At 34.1% G+C, this 14,219-nt stretch overlaps 1 long non-coding RNA gene across 1 annotated transcript in view; it reads right to left on the bottom strand.

Annotated features, from left to right (window-relative positions):
- Window positions 1-1,378: 1,378 nt before the first annotated feature.
- LOC105549746 overlaps window positions 1,379-14,219 on the bottom strand; it is a 39,808-nt gene continuing 26,967 nt past the window's right edge. Inside the window, exon 3 of the long non-coding RNA XR_001007599.1 lies at window positions 1,379-2,079. This is a non-coding gene — a long non-coding RNA (uncharacterized LOC105549746). The remainder of the gene's footprint in view (window positions 2,080-14,219) is intronic.

The raw sequence follows: 14,219 nt of genomic DNA, 5'->3' as shown, positions 1-14,219 counted from the left end.
AGCTTCAATTTTGAATGTGTTTCCAGTTTATGAATCACAAAAGGGTTATGAATAAAATAATCCTTGTGATGTCATTTTGCTTTCTGAGTAAGGAAATATTTGGGTCTGGAAACAGCAAAGCAAAATAATACCCAGTGTTAGAGAAGGCACGAAGAAGGCAAGTTGTGCTGTTCAAAAGTGGGCTGCTTTGACTTTTTGCAAAATATAAATGTGTTCTTTTCTCTCTTGATTATTACTTTTTGCCACGGGTCTAAGCTTATTATTTTATTATAATTCACTAAACACCACTTCAATTGGTTTATATGTTCTATAAAGTACCCTATTAACTAGTACTCCAATTACAGGTATAAAACACAATCTGAATGTGACCTTAATGTAATTCAAGAATTGCATAATCATGTAATTAGAGTTCTGATTGGTTTTATTCTTATGTGAATGAAGCAGAAATGGTTTACTTGAAACAGCTGAGTTTTACATTCCCAAGTTAGGACTGCAGGGGGTGTCCTGAGGCTGGTGTGTGTACCCATCTCTTCACAGTTCAAATAAAACCAATCAGAACTCTAATTACATGATTATGCGATCCGCATCTCAAAGATGTAGGAAGCACAAGTCATTCCTGCAGCAAATATATTATTGCCTGTGTTTTATATCTCCATAATATGTGACAACTTATATTTGTTCTACATATGTATCTAAAATGGCGATTCAACAAATACTGTGGATAAAATAACCCAAAACACATCAAACTTATTTATATTGCAGGTTGAACATTCCTAATCTGAAAATTCAAAATCTGAAATGCTCCAAAATCCAAAACTTTTTGTGCTGACGTGATGCCATAACTGAAAAATTCCATGAAGACCTCATGTTATAGTCATGGTCAAAATTTCGCTTCATGCATAAACTTATTTAAAATATCACATAAAATTACTTCAGGCTATGTGTATGAGGTATATATGAAACATAAATAAATGTTGTGTTTTGATTTGGCTACCATCTCCAAGCTGTCTCATTATGTATGTATAAATATTTTAAATTCGCCAAAAAAAAAATCTGAAATCTGAAACACTTCTGGTCCCAAGCATTTCAGATAAGGCATATTCAACCTTTATATCAATATGCTAGATATTCTCTGGGTAGAGTCTCATGCTCCTTTGAAGTCACTTGAGATAGGTTCAAACCTCCAATTCCATGATCTGTGGAAACATAAGCCCTTTTTCCATTCAAGTGTTACATGAATGTATTGGGGCTTCTCTGGTTACCATTTCTCTACCCTTGAGCTCAGGTTTCTGCACATGCCGTGTTTCACCCTGCCCAACTTACCCCATTTGCAAGGCTTACAGGGAAATATCCTACAAGAAAACACTCATAACTAAAGTAGTTCCATAGAAGATTGATTGGGAAGGATATCATAATGAGGTGCTGGATTTGGGGGAGGTAAGGTTGAAGTAACAGAAATAACTAGAAAGGAGACAGTTGCTATTGGATGCTTCTTAAAAACCTCCTGTTACACACCATCGCTCTGGTTCTTCTGACTTTCTTGCTGTTCTGTCTTTGTCTTCATATATTTATCTCTCAGGTGCTGAACAAATCCCTTTCCTTGTCTCCTAGAGAAAAATTTACTCACAATTGTTTGTTTCTTGGTTTTTCCTGATCCTAATGTCTGCAGTACTTAACCTCTGCAGAAAGTAGCTTAGCACAGTAATTAACCAAAGACATTTTTTTTTCTTAGGTAAGTTCTTATTTTGTCGTGTCCATATGACTTTTGTGAAGGAAATGTTCTTATGTGAATGAAGCAGAAATGGTTTACTTGAAATAGCTGAGTTTTACATTCCCAAGTTAGGACTGCAGGGGGTGTCCTGAGGCTGGTGTGTGTACCCATCTCTTCACAGTGATGGCCATGTCAGTTGCCACATTCACTCTGTGATACAGCTACCTCTGCAAAAGTAGGGCAGCATTTTCACAGGGAAGGGCATCTTTCTCTCGTTTCAAAGGAACATATTTACTACTTACAACTTTATGTGAAAAGTGGGTCTTTTCCTTTAGTTTAAGAAGTGACAAATATAACCTCCAAAAGCACTGAAAAAGAAAGAAAGGAGTGACAATTGTGTTACTGTTTTTTGCAGTATTAGCAAAACCCAACATTTTTTATATAATAAATTACTGAATTTTTACTGCTGTACCTTCATAATAAAATTACATTTACTACACAATAATTTATAAATTGAAGTACATGTTATCAAGTCAGAAGATAGCTTCTTATCATATATTTCCAGAAATATTATCTGTGAAAGACCTTATTTCCAGAACAGGGCCATTAATCCAGAATATCTGAATAGTTGTCTCAGAAATGATTCACGAGTTACAACAAAGAAACCAAAAGTAATTAAAAACATTTTATATCTTGGCAGGTGAACAGGGCCAAAATGGAACTGAAAAATTAAAATTAACCCAATGGTGGTTGAGATTTTGCTTTCCATTTCATCCTCAATCCATCCACTTTCTCTGAATACACCAGCTCACACGCACGTAACCATTTTTGAAAGATAATATAGAAATTTTTTTTTTGCAAATAATATGAGCCGAGTCCACAAAATGCCAGACTTACCATAGGCCTTACATGCTTGTACTTTAGACATGTCTCCATATCTAAGAATTGTTTTACACTGTTGCTTAGCAACAATCTGGTCATTTAATTCAAAAGCTATTTCTAAACTACAAAGCCTTTTGTGTAAAAGAAATCAAATCATCTGATTTTTTGTGTGTATAGAAAAAATGCAGGCAAGGTCTTCTGTTTTTCATAAAGGGACTATAGTATTAAATCTGGAAAATAACACTCTGATGGAAATGTTTGTTATAATTTTTAAGTCTTTTTATTTAAAATATTGAAAATAATGAAGTCAAGTGTCCTTTGCTCTGCTTATTCAGTTGCTGGTTAATGTGACATCCAATTTATATCCTAAGTTAAATGTGTCTGGGAGCTAATCTTTTGAGGAAAGCTGGTTGAAAAGGTGGTCCTTTGAGTTTTGTTTCTTTTGTTTTGCCTAAAGAAGAAAAGATTAAGGAGATACTTAATATTTAAAACACATAAACATGTATTTAACCATTGTACTTATGCATCTATTATAGAAACTTGTTACATTCTACCTGGTATTAGAGTTTTCTACATATTTTTTCTCTCACACTATTGATTGTATTATTTATAATCAAGTATCCTTTCTTATTTCAGTTTTCTACAATCTATTATTATCTTGTATGAAACAGGCTCTTCATAAACATATATCAAGTTTAATATATTAATAATAGTTATAACAATAATAACAATGCCATTTTTGACCAGTTATCTATGTGCCATGCATTTCACTAATGATCTATTTTAATGGTAAGAACAATTATGGCTATTTTTTCTGTTTCTATGAAGGACAGAGAAGAAGGAAATCTTAAATTATAGCTACTGTAAAGGTTGGGAAACACTAAAATAGGTGACCAAGAACTTGCATTCTTCCATATTATGATAATAAGGTAAAGTTAAATGCTCATATTTTTGGATACTTATGGGTTTCAACAATTGTTTTTTACAAACTTAGATCTTAGGCCACATCAGGAATAATAATTTATATCATAGTGCAGTGGATATTTGTTGATTTGACCTGTGTCAAATTTTGTATCACTATTTTTGGTGTTTTCTTTTTAACCTAAAAAGTCTTCTCTCCATTCTCATTTTGTGTGGTTTCAGTGCGACAACCCCAGCCCCCAACTAGAGAAAGAGGAACATAAGCCAGGCCTTGTCTATGACAGTGGCCTTCCCTTTGGCTATGGCAATCAAGTTAGCACTGTATGGTACATGCCCCCACAAAGGAAACCATTGGTAGCACTATTGTAACTGGGGAAAAAGGTGCGATCTTTTTATTGGGATTGCTAAGCTGGTTAAACTAAAGTCTAGAGCTACTTTCTGTCACTATTTCTTCAGCAATGTCTTTCTGAAAATGAATCTAGGGCAGAAAAAACATTGCCAAGGCAAACATCACAGAATAATTGTTGCAGTTTTGAAAGGAAAATAAAAACATGGGAAATAATTCACTATGCCTAAAGGAAAAAATTAAGCTAAAAACTGAGTCACACAAGAAACTGCTTTTCCTTTTGTTGCTAAGCAGATAGCTCCAGGTTAAAGGTTAAATCTCTCCACAGGTAACTACTCTATGTTTGCCATATCTTATGTAAAGTGCCAGTTTACTGAGGAAGAGAGGAATATATAATTGACTATTCCCCTGCCTTTTCCCTTTCTATTGTACTTGTGGATTACCATACACTCCCTCCTTCCCCTCCAGCCCACTTTTCCCCTTTAAATATTGAAGTTCTCAAATTCATCTTTGGAGGAAGTCACAGACCACAGACTGTTTCTGTGATTTTGTGTTCTTTTCTTCCAGGCATGTCTTTAACCTTGGCAAAATAAACTTCTAAATTGATTGAGTAACAGACCACAGACTGTTTCTGTGATTTTGTGTTCTTTTCTTCCAGGGATGTCTTTAACCTTGGCAAAATAAACTTCTAAATTGATTGATTCCTGTCTCAGATGCTTTTTGGTTTACACTGTCAATATTCATCAATAGATGTTAAAATCATTGAAAGTTTGAGGAGAAAAATGATATTAATATAGTCTCAAAGTGTCTTCCTGTAGTTATTTATTAATTACAAAGGGGAAAATGTTAATTTTACAATGGAAAAACCTGGTAGAGAAACCTTAACCAAGTAATCAAGGTTAATATTGACAGAAATAACATATATTGGCACTGTGTTCCCCCAATAATACGTACTTAGAGGGGAAAAATAATTACTTCTGTAATTTGTGCCAAAAGGAAAAAACCTCAATCTAATCATAAAGAAACATCAGACAAAGTCAAATTGAGGCACATCTACAGAATAATGGACCAGTACTTATAAAAAGTACCAAGATAATGAAAGGTGAGCAAAGACCGTGGAATTGTCACAAATAGAAAGAAACTAAAAAGACACAACATTAAATGCAATGTGGCAGCTTTGATTGAATCTTAGAAAAGAAAAAAAAGACTTTTGGGAAAAAAACTACCTGATGAAATTCAAATAAGATCTGTAGTTTAATAGTAGTATAGTAACAATGTTAATTTCCTGGTTTTAAAATTACGGCTATCTAAATTTTTAACAGTAGAGAAAACTGAGGAAAGAATATATGTGAACTCTTTGTAATATATTCCTGATATGGTTTGGCTGTGTCCCCACCCAAATCTCACCTTGAATTGTAATAATCCCCACATGTCAAGGGTGGGGCCAGTTGGAGATAATTGAATCATGGGGGCAGATTCCTCCATACTGTTCTCCTGGTAATGAATAAATCTCATGAGATCTGATGGTTTTATAAATGGGAGTTCCCTTGCACACACTCTTTTCTCTGCCACCGTGTAAGACGTGACCTTGCTCCTCCTTTATCTTCCAACTTGATTGTGAGGCATCCTTAGACATCTGGACCTGTAAGTTCATTAAACCTCTTTTTCTTTACAAACCACCCAGTCTCGGGTATGTTCTTATTAGCAATGTGAGAACGGACTAATAATTCCCAACATCCCTGTAACTTCTAAATGTATTTTAAAATAAAAAGTTAAAGAAATCGAGTCAAGAGATTAACAAAAATAGACTCCTGGTAATTCTATCTACCTCTGTCCAGCCATATTTGAATAGAAACCTACCACTATACTTTTCAGGTACATGGGTCAAAAATCATTTAATCATTTTATTTGGGTTTCTTCTCATTTCTATGCAAAAGAGATATGACTAATATATATTTCTTTTTTCCTCTGGTGAATTTACTATGGCCTGTGTAGAAAATACCTCATTACCAATGAGGTGCTTCACATAAGGGAATTTTCCAGATAATTCTATACTCAAGGCAATAATTTTTTCAGTTTAATAATCTTGCATGGAGCCTTTTCTATAATGTACTTTTCACTTTCCTGGCTTTGCTATGGAGTACACAGAAGATGATTTTTTATTCACTCGATGACTTTGAGTCGTCACCCTGAACATAAATCATCTTGTGTAATAATAGCATGTGATGGCATCATGATCGATTGAGGTGTGGAAGTGTATGTTTCTACTCTACATTAATTGGCCTCTGCTAAGATTTTTTGTCTATATTCATAATTTTTGTGAATATTTCTCAACTTATATGGTTTTATACACATTTTTCTGCCCTTAAACTATATTTAGCAGTTCTTCTCCCTGTAGAACTTGCTGCTACATATCTGCCTTAGAAAACACAATATTAATAAAATCACATCTAAAATAATAGTTGTGCTCTGGATGAAGATCTCTCATGTAATCAAAGTTCCTGTATTTTGTGCTATTGATTTTGACTAAATAGATTGGTTGGTTTCCTTTTCTTCATACTAATAAGTGTGGACTATGATCTAGAAGGGTGAATTTGGTGACTATATGACCTTGGAATATGAGAGTATGGCTGTATTAGAAATTAAAGTTTGTAGCTTATATTATTGTTAACATTTTTTTAGCATTTGTTTTCTCAATAAGTCATCAGTATCCTGTTCACTATGATACCTTTTCCAAAATGACCTATGAAAAATGAACATCACATATAACAAGAACTAAAAGTAATTCTCTTGGGCAGATTAAATGTTTCTCCATGTGCCAGGGCCTGTGATTACTTTGATTACTTCTTCCTGCTTACAGAACTATTCATGATATGTCTGTTATGACAGGTCTTTTGTCCTTGCTGATGTGAATTTAGAGGCTTTTCTTTTTCTTTCTTTTTTTTGGTATAAATTTGTCCATTCCCTACAGCCAACTTAAATGCCTATCCCTTTTTATCTCGATCTCCTTCGAAATTTGTCCCTTGCACATGTACTGAACTTGTAATTAATCTGAGCTGATTGCACTTTTCTTCACTGCCCATATGCATCTATTATTATCCATTCTTCTTTTTTTTCCTTCCTTCAAGTCAGCACCAGCTATACTGTGCTGTCATTTCCTTGGCTTGGAATCAATTCTCTTTTGCTGCCAAGTGCCATAGATCCTATAAAGTGCTTCTGTTGCAGTAGTAATTTTGTTACCTAATATAAATGAACAGCAAAGCTTCAGAGCCGTTACTATAAATAGCATAGAGCTTCTCAAAAGTCTCCCACTGATTGTTCATCAGACTGATTTAATCTCTACTAATAGTTTTAATTCATAAATTGACATTTTAGCAATTCATTCTGGATTTTTTCCCACCACAGTGCACATTAATTTTTCATATTGTATGTAGAGAAATAGTTCTTCATTGTTTGTTTGTTCATTTTCAAATATTTATATGTAAATATGTCTAATCTCAAAGAGAAGAAAAAAGGAATTAAAAAGAAAATCCAGGATTTCTGATTATTTCTTATCCTTGTGAATTATTTGCCCCTCAACCTTTTGAACAGAGTATAATTTGGAGGACCTCCTTTGGTACATTTTGTCAATTAGGATCATCAGTTGGTAAGCAAATATAGGGACCATTGACTATGCTTAGGGTGTGGTGTTTAGCAAAAGGGAAATGATGCACTGATGTAATGGAGACAGTCCCGGGCTGGGAGCCAGAGAGGTGAGTTTTAGTTCCAACTATGCTAATATATTTATGTATACTCTTGTGAGTTTACTGTGGCCTGTCTAGAAAATCCTATCTTCCGAACATGGCAAGGTATGTATGACTATGTGAACTTAAGTTGCTTTCATCTCTAATAGTTTATGAGTCTAGAATACTGTGTTCCTTTAGAAATTCACAATTTGAGATGGAGACTGATGAGTTCTGTTGTCTGCAATTCCTATGAGAATTTGAAGTAAAAGAACCATGTCTTATCCTGTGTATGGTTTCAACTTCAAGCATAGTCTGAAACAGGTTCCAGTTCCTTCCCTCTAACATGCAAATGACAGATGGCATTCATATTCAAGACAAATGCTCATAAGTCTACATGATATTATGAACTGTCCCACGATGAAAACTTTCACCTTTTTTTCTGTCATATTAAAATCCAATGATACTATTGAGTCTGCTTTTAAAAATGTATTAAAACATCTTTTTCAGATATTATTAAAACACAATATGTCTTTCACATATTTAAACTGTAAAATTTAGTAAGTGTTGACATATGTATATTGCTAAAGAATTATCACCACAATCAGGATAATGAACACATCTATCAACTCTAATTATTTCTCTGTGCTTCTTTATAATCTGTCTCATCTGCTCCCCCATCATCTTTCTTCATCAATAAGCAAATACTGATCTTGCTTCTCCCATTAGAGATTATTTTGTATCTTCTAGAAGTTTAAACAAATTGAATCAGTAAATAAGAAGATATTAACACTATAGCGGGGGTTGGTCTGGCTTTTGAAGCTGCATAATTGTTTTTATATTCATCCGCCTTTTGTGAGTTCATAACTTTTTAAGAAAATAGACTTTGTTTTTATAGCGGTTTCAGGTTCACAGCAGTATTCAGCAGAAGTTACAACAATGTTCCATATCCCCATCTTCCCTGACACATACATAGCCTCGCCTATTATTAAGATCACCCATCAGACTGGTACACTTATTACAACTGGTGAACCTACACTGACAAGTCATTATTACCCTAGGTGCATAGTCTACTCTAAAGCTCGCTCTTGGTGTTATATATTTTATGGCTATGGATCAATTTATGTTGACATGTATTCATTATTATGATACAGAGTAGTTTCACTGCCCTGAAAACCCTCTCTGCTCTATGTATCCTTCCCTTCCCACTAACTCCTGGTAACTGATGTTCTTCTTACTGTCTCCATACTTTGCCTTCTATAGAATGTCATCTAGACAGAATCAGACAGTATGTAATCTTTCCATATTGGCTTCTTTCACTTAGTAATAGTGACTTAAATTTATGCCATGTCTTTTCATGGCTTGGTATTTTATTTCTTTTTAGCACTAAATAATATACCATTGTCTAGATGTAACATTTTGTTTATCAATTTACCTACTGAAGGACATTTTGTTTGCTTCCAGGTTTTGGCAACTATGAATAAAGCAGCTATAAATAGTTGTGTGTAGATTTTTGTGTGAATAGGTTTTCAACTCTTTTGGGTAAATACCAAAGAGTGATTGCTGGATGGTTTGGTAAAAGTATGTTTAGTTTTGTAAGAAAAAACCAAACCATCTTCCAAAGTGTATTTTGGAACCATTTTGCTTTCCCACCAGAAGTAAACGAGAGTTATGACGGTTCCACATCCTCACCAGCATTTAGTGGTGTCGGCGTTCTGGATTTTTGCCATTTTGATAGGCGTGTTGTGGTATTTAATTGTTGTTCTAATTTACATTTTCTGATCATATATGATGTGAAGCATCTTTTCATATGCTTATTTTCCATCTGCATATGTTCTTTAATGAAGCTTCTGTTAAGGGCTTTGGACCATTTTTTAACCTGGTTTTCTGTTTTCTTATTTTTCAGTTTTAAGAATTCTTCATATATGTTAGATAACAGTCCTTTATCAGATATGTCTTTTGCAAATACGTTCTTCCTATCCGTGGCATATCTTTTCATTCTCTCAAAAATGTCTCGCAGAGAAGAAACTTTTAATACTAACAAAGTGCAGCTTATCACCTTATTTCTTTTATGGATTATAACTTTGGTGTTGTATCTAAAAGGTCATCACCAAACACATGATCATTTAGATTTTCACCAATGATATCTTCTAGGAGTTTTTGCATTTTATATTTAGTTCTGTGATCTATTTAATTGTTTTTTGTATAGATTCATTTTTTTGTATATGTATATCCAGTTGTTTATTGAAAAGATTGTATTTTCTCCATTGTGATGCATTTGCCTTTTGTGAAAGATCAGTTGACTATTTGCATAAGTCTATTTCTGTTTACTTCCTTATTTGGTGTTGGAATCTTCGATATGCTCCAGTTAAATAGAATTTTAAATGAAAGTGTTCTTTAAAATGTAATATAATATGTGATATAATTTGGATATTTATCCCCACCCAAATCTCATGGTGAAATGCAACCTCCACTGTTGGAGGTGGGGCTTGGTGAAAGGTGTTTGAATCTTGGGGGCAGATCCCTCAGGAATGGCTTGGACCATACTCTTGGTGATAAGTGAGTTCTCGCACTGAGTGCACATGAGATCTAGTGGTTTAAATTTGTGTGGCACCTCCTACCCTACTATTTCTCTCTTTCTCCTGCTTTTGCCATGTGATGTTTCTGCTCTCCTTTCACCTTGTGCCATGACTGGAAGCTTCCTGAAGCCTCCCCAAAAGTAGATGCTGCTATGCTTCCTGTATAGCCTGCAGAACCATGAGCCAATTAAACTCTTTCTTATAAATTACATAGTCTCAGGTAATTCCGTATAGAAATGCAAGGATTGCCTGATATAATACATAGTCCTTGAATATGTAGTATAATGTAACGCCTTCACATTATATAATAGAAGTTAATTTAATCCAAGTGTTTTCTAATACCTAAATCAAATCTGATCATTAAGGAAATAGTAAATTGGAGGGGTGTGACAAAGAAAGAAGTAGGATACATTGAATACATTGAAAATAAGTGAATAAAAACACAGTAGTTTACTAAGTAGTAGGAAGATATGGCACAGAACTTATGATGAATACTAGAAACCCAACAATATCTCTTCATTACCTCATTCTTTAGTATTTGAGCTTCCAGGTTCTAGCTGGCCATATGGTTGTCATATACAGGCTACATTCCCAGCTTTCTCTGCAGTTGATGTAGCTGTGTGATTAAGTGCTGGCCAATAATCAGTTTGGACTGCTATAACAAATTATCATAGACTGGAAGGCTTAAACAACAGAAAAGTATGCTTCATAGTTCTAGATTCTGGGAAGTCCAAGATCAAGGCACCCACATATCCAGTGTTTGGTGAGATCAACTGTGCAAACCACATTGAGTTTCGTTTGCAGAAATGCTTGGAAATAAGAGGTGATTTAGTTTTGTTCCAGCTATGAATGTAAAAATCTCTGGATTTTTGTTTTATGTGTGATTAAAAGACATTGCAGGACTTGAGCAGAGAAGTGTCATGATCTGACTGATGTTTTGAAAAGATAGCTCAGAATGCCATTTAAAATCAATTACAGAGGGGAGCATGAGTGGAAACATGGTAAACCATTAGAAGATGGTTATAATAGTGCTATTTAAAGATCATATTGGCTGCAATTGGGTGGTCAAGGTGGAGGTGGTCAGAAATAAGATTTGTGATATATTTTATAGAGAGGTTGATAAAATTTGCTAATTGATTGAGATCTAGTTTTAGGATATAATCAAAAGAGAAGAATGGAGTATTACTTCTAGTTTTCTTACCTAACGTACTTAGTGAATGATAACCATCATTTTCTGATATGGAAAATCCAGGGTGAGGAGATTCCATGGGTAATCAAGAATGCTGTCTGGAACATGTTAAATTTGAAATGCCTCACTGGCAGCCAAGTAGAGTTGTCCAGTAGGGGTGTAGATTTGTGCAAAAGATTGGGACTGGAGACTTAGATGTTGGAGTTATCAGCATTATGGATGGTATTTACACTTATCCCATATACTTTCTCATCTCTGACGTTTGTTAAATGTTTTCCCTTTCTGAGTAGTTATTCCTTATGTTGTTTCGTGCATTTTGACTGATTGTATATGTTGCTCTTATTAGTGGTCTATTTTGGTTCATATACTTTGGGAATTCAGTCTTACAATGTTGTGGTAACACCATCTGGAGTCCCTGAATTTGCAGTGCTGTGATGTGTCACAGATATATTGTGTCTGGAGCAGAGGAGAATTCATTGTGGTATCTCTTTAGAAACATTGCACACAAGATATATGATTAGGCACTAATTGGATTAAGTATGTAGGGAATGCACTTCTCTTATACTGGCTAACTGTAAGGACCATGAATTGAAAAAACATTAAAGTTCATTTCTCTGGTTGCTCTGCAATCAACATAATTGTAGCAGCCTGCTTCTTAAATAACTGAATGATCTTGAAGTCAAACTATGTCCAATAAGAGAAGGTAGTGGGAATAGAATTAGAAGTCAGTACTCCTAAATTCCAACACTCTTTCTTCCTCATTTTTGACCCTTCATATTCATCTCTTTTTTCTCGAAGTATTTTGGTCACATCTCCCTTTGGCACCTATATTTTGTCTATATGATTGTTTTGTGGGATATATTTTATTGTCTTTACTAACTTTTGAACTCTGTTTAAGTTATACTATCACCTTGTTTTTTTAAAATCCAGTATACCTATAGCAATGATTTATGTAAAATAGATGTAAGAGAATGTTTCTTTCCATCTCAAATCAATTTATCAGTGATATTTGCTTTTGTATTTGTTGGTATTGTCAGACAGTTTCTTAAGGCTACCAAACGATCTAAATCTAAGTAAGATGATACCGTCTTTTGCAAAGTAGTAGTCAAGATCAAATGAAAGACATAAAATATTGATACCAATATTAGGAAGACTTAAACATGAATTTATAATGCCATAACTTTTAAGGATTTTAAAAGTGAGTTCCAGAAAAATTGAGGATATAATAAATGTTTTACCTCTGTAACATTAGCTATTGGTTTTTAACTGACTTATCAATAAGTTTTTTTCCTACATTTTGTTTATTTTTGAGTTCCTTGATATTAAATTCAAAATAAATATTTTTAAAATCCTTGCTCCTTACATAATAAATTCAATAATAAATAACAAAATTATTAACCAAATAAAGATTTTTGTTTATATTACATAAGATCCAGTCCAAACTGCAGAAATTTGAGCAGCAAAATAAATACAGCATTATTAGATTGTAACTCACAGTATAAAATAAATATATGAGTTCATATTGACAAAAATGAATGATTAATAAATTCTTAAGTGGGGAAGAGAAGACAAATCTTCCATGGTGAAGAACTGCAAATTAATTCTATAGATATTTCAGTCTTAAGGGGGGAAAACAACTCCCTGCTCATTAAGTATAGGCTGCACATGGGAGGCTTAATACCAAAGACTAAGGTATGAGAAAAGGAGGAAAAGAGTAACTTACAGTGGAAGCACCTAACAAGTGCAGCCTCAGCCATGAGATCAAGGTTAACATGAATAGCCATAAATCATGTTGATAGCATATTTTCTTGTTATGATGTAATTAAAAATGGTATGTTAGCACTGTGGTATTCTCTGCTAAAACCCACACCACCAGTAAAATCACAAGAAAAATGTCAGACAAATGCTGATAGAAGTGCATCTTACAATGCAACTAACCAAAACTCCCTGAACTTATCAAGGTAATCAAAAATAAGGAATGTCTGAGAAACTATCGCACAACAGGAGCCTAAGGAGATGTGACAATTAAATCTATTGTGATAACATGTATAGAATCCTGGAATGGAAAATCTAAGAAAACCTGAATAATCTATAGACTTTAGTTAATAATAATGTGTCAGTTTAGGTCTATTAATTACACCACATGGGCCACACTAACATAAGATGTTCATAATAAGGGATACTGTAGGCAGGGAAGATGTGGGGGTGGAACTTATGTGGGAAGTTTCTGTGCTGTCTAATTTCTCTGTCAATTTAAAACTATTCTTTACAAATAAAATCTATTAATAATGGTAATTTTAGAAAACAAAAGAGGAAGAAAGACAGTGAGGCAAAGAAATAGTAGCATAAAGTGGATTCAATGTCCTGTTGCTTACTGGTCCTGAGATGTAGGTGTCTACATTCAAGAACCCAACAGAAATCTGTAAGAACTAAGAACAGCCTCTAGCCAACACAGCTAGCAAGGAAATAAGAGATTATACTTTAACAGTCATATGGAACTAAATCTGACAACATCTGAATGAGCAGGAAATGGATTCTGCCCTAGGGTATACAGCAGGGCAAGGAACACAGCTCTCCTGATACCTTGATTTTAGCCCAGTAATACCAATTTCTGACCTACCCAACTGTATGGAAACCTGACTGATGCAGTCCTGATCGGAATTTTTTTCTATTATATTTGCATATTTACTTAAGAAATATAATAAAAATTTAACAAATTTAACAACTGGTATTATAACATATAGATTTTCATCAAAAATTTTGTAGATTTTAACATTTTTCTTTTTTTTTTTTTTTGAGACAGAGTCTCGCTCTGTCACCCAGGCTGGAGTGCAGTGGCCGGATCTCAGCTCACTGCAAGCTCCGCCTC

This window comes from Mandrillus leucophaeus, unplaced genomic scaffold (genome assembly GCF_000951045.1).
Source record: "Mandrillus leucophaeus isolate KB7577 unplaced genomic scaffold, Mleu.le_1.0 Scaffold455, whole genome shotgun sequence".
NCBI classification, from domain to species: domain Eukaryota; kingdom Metazoa; phylum Chordata; class Mammalia; order Primates; family Cercopithecidae; genus Mandrillus; species Mandrillus leucophaeus.
Note: the sequence above shows the minus strand (reverse complement) of the source record. Positions and strands in the feature narration are given on the sequence as shown.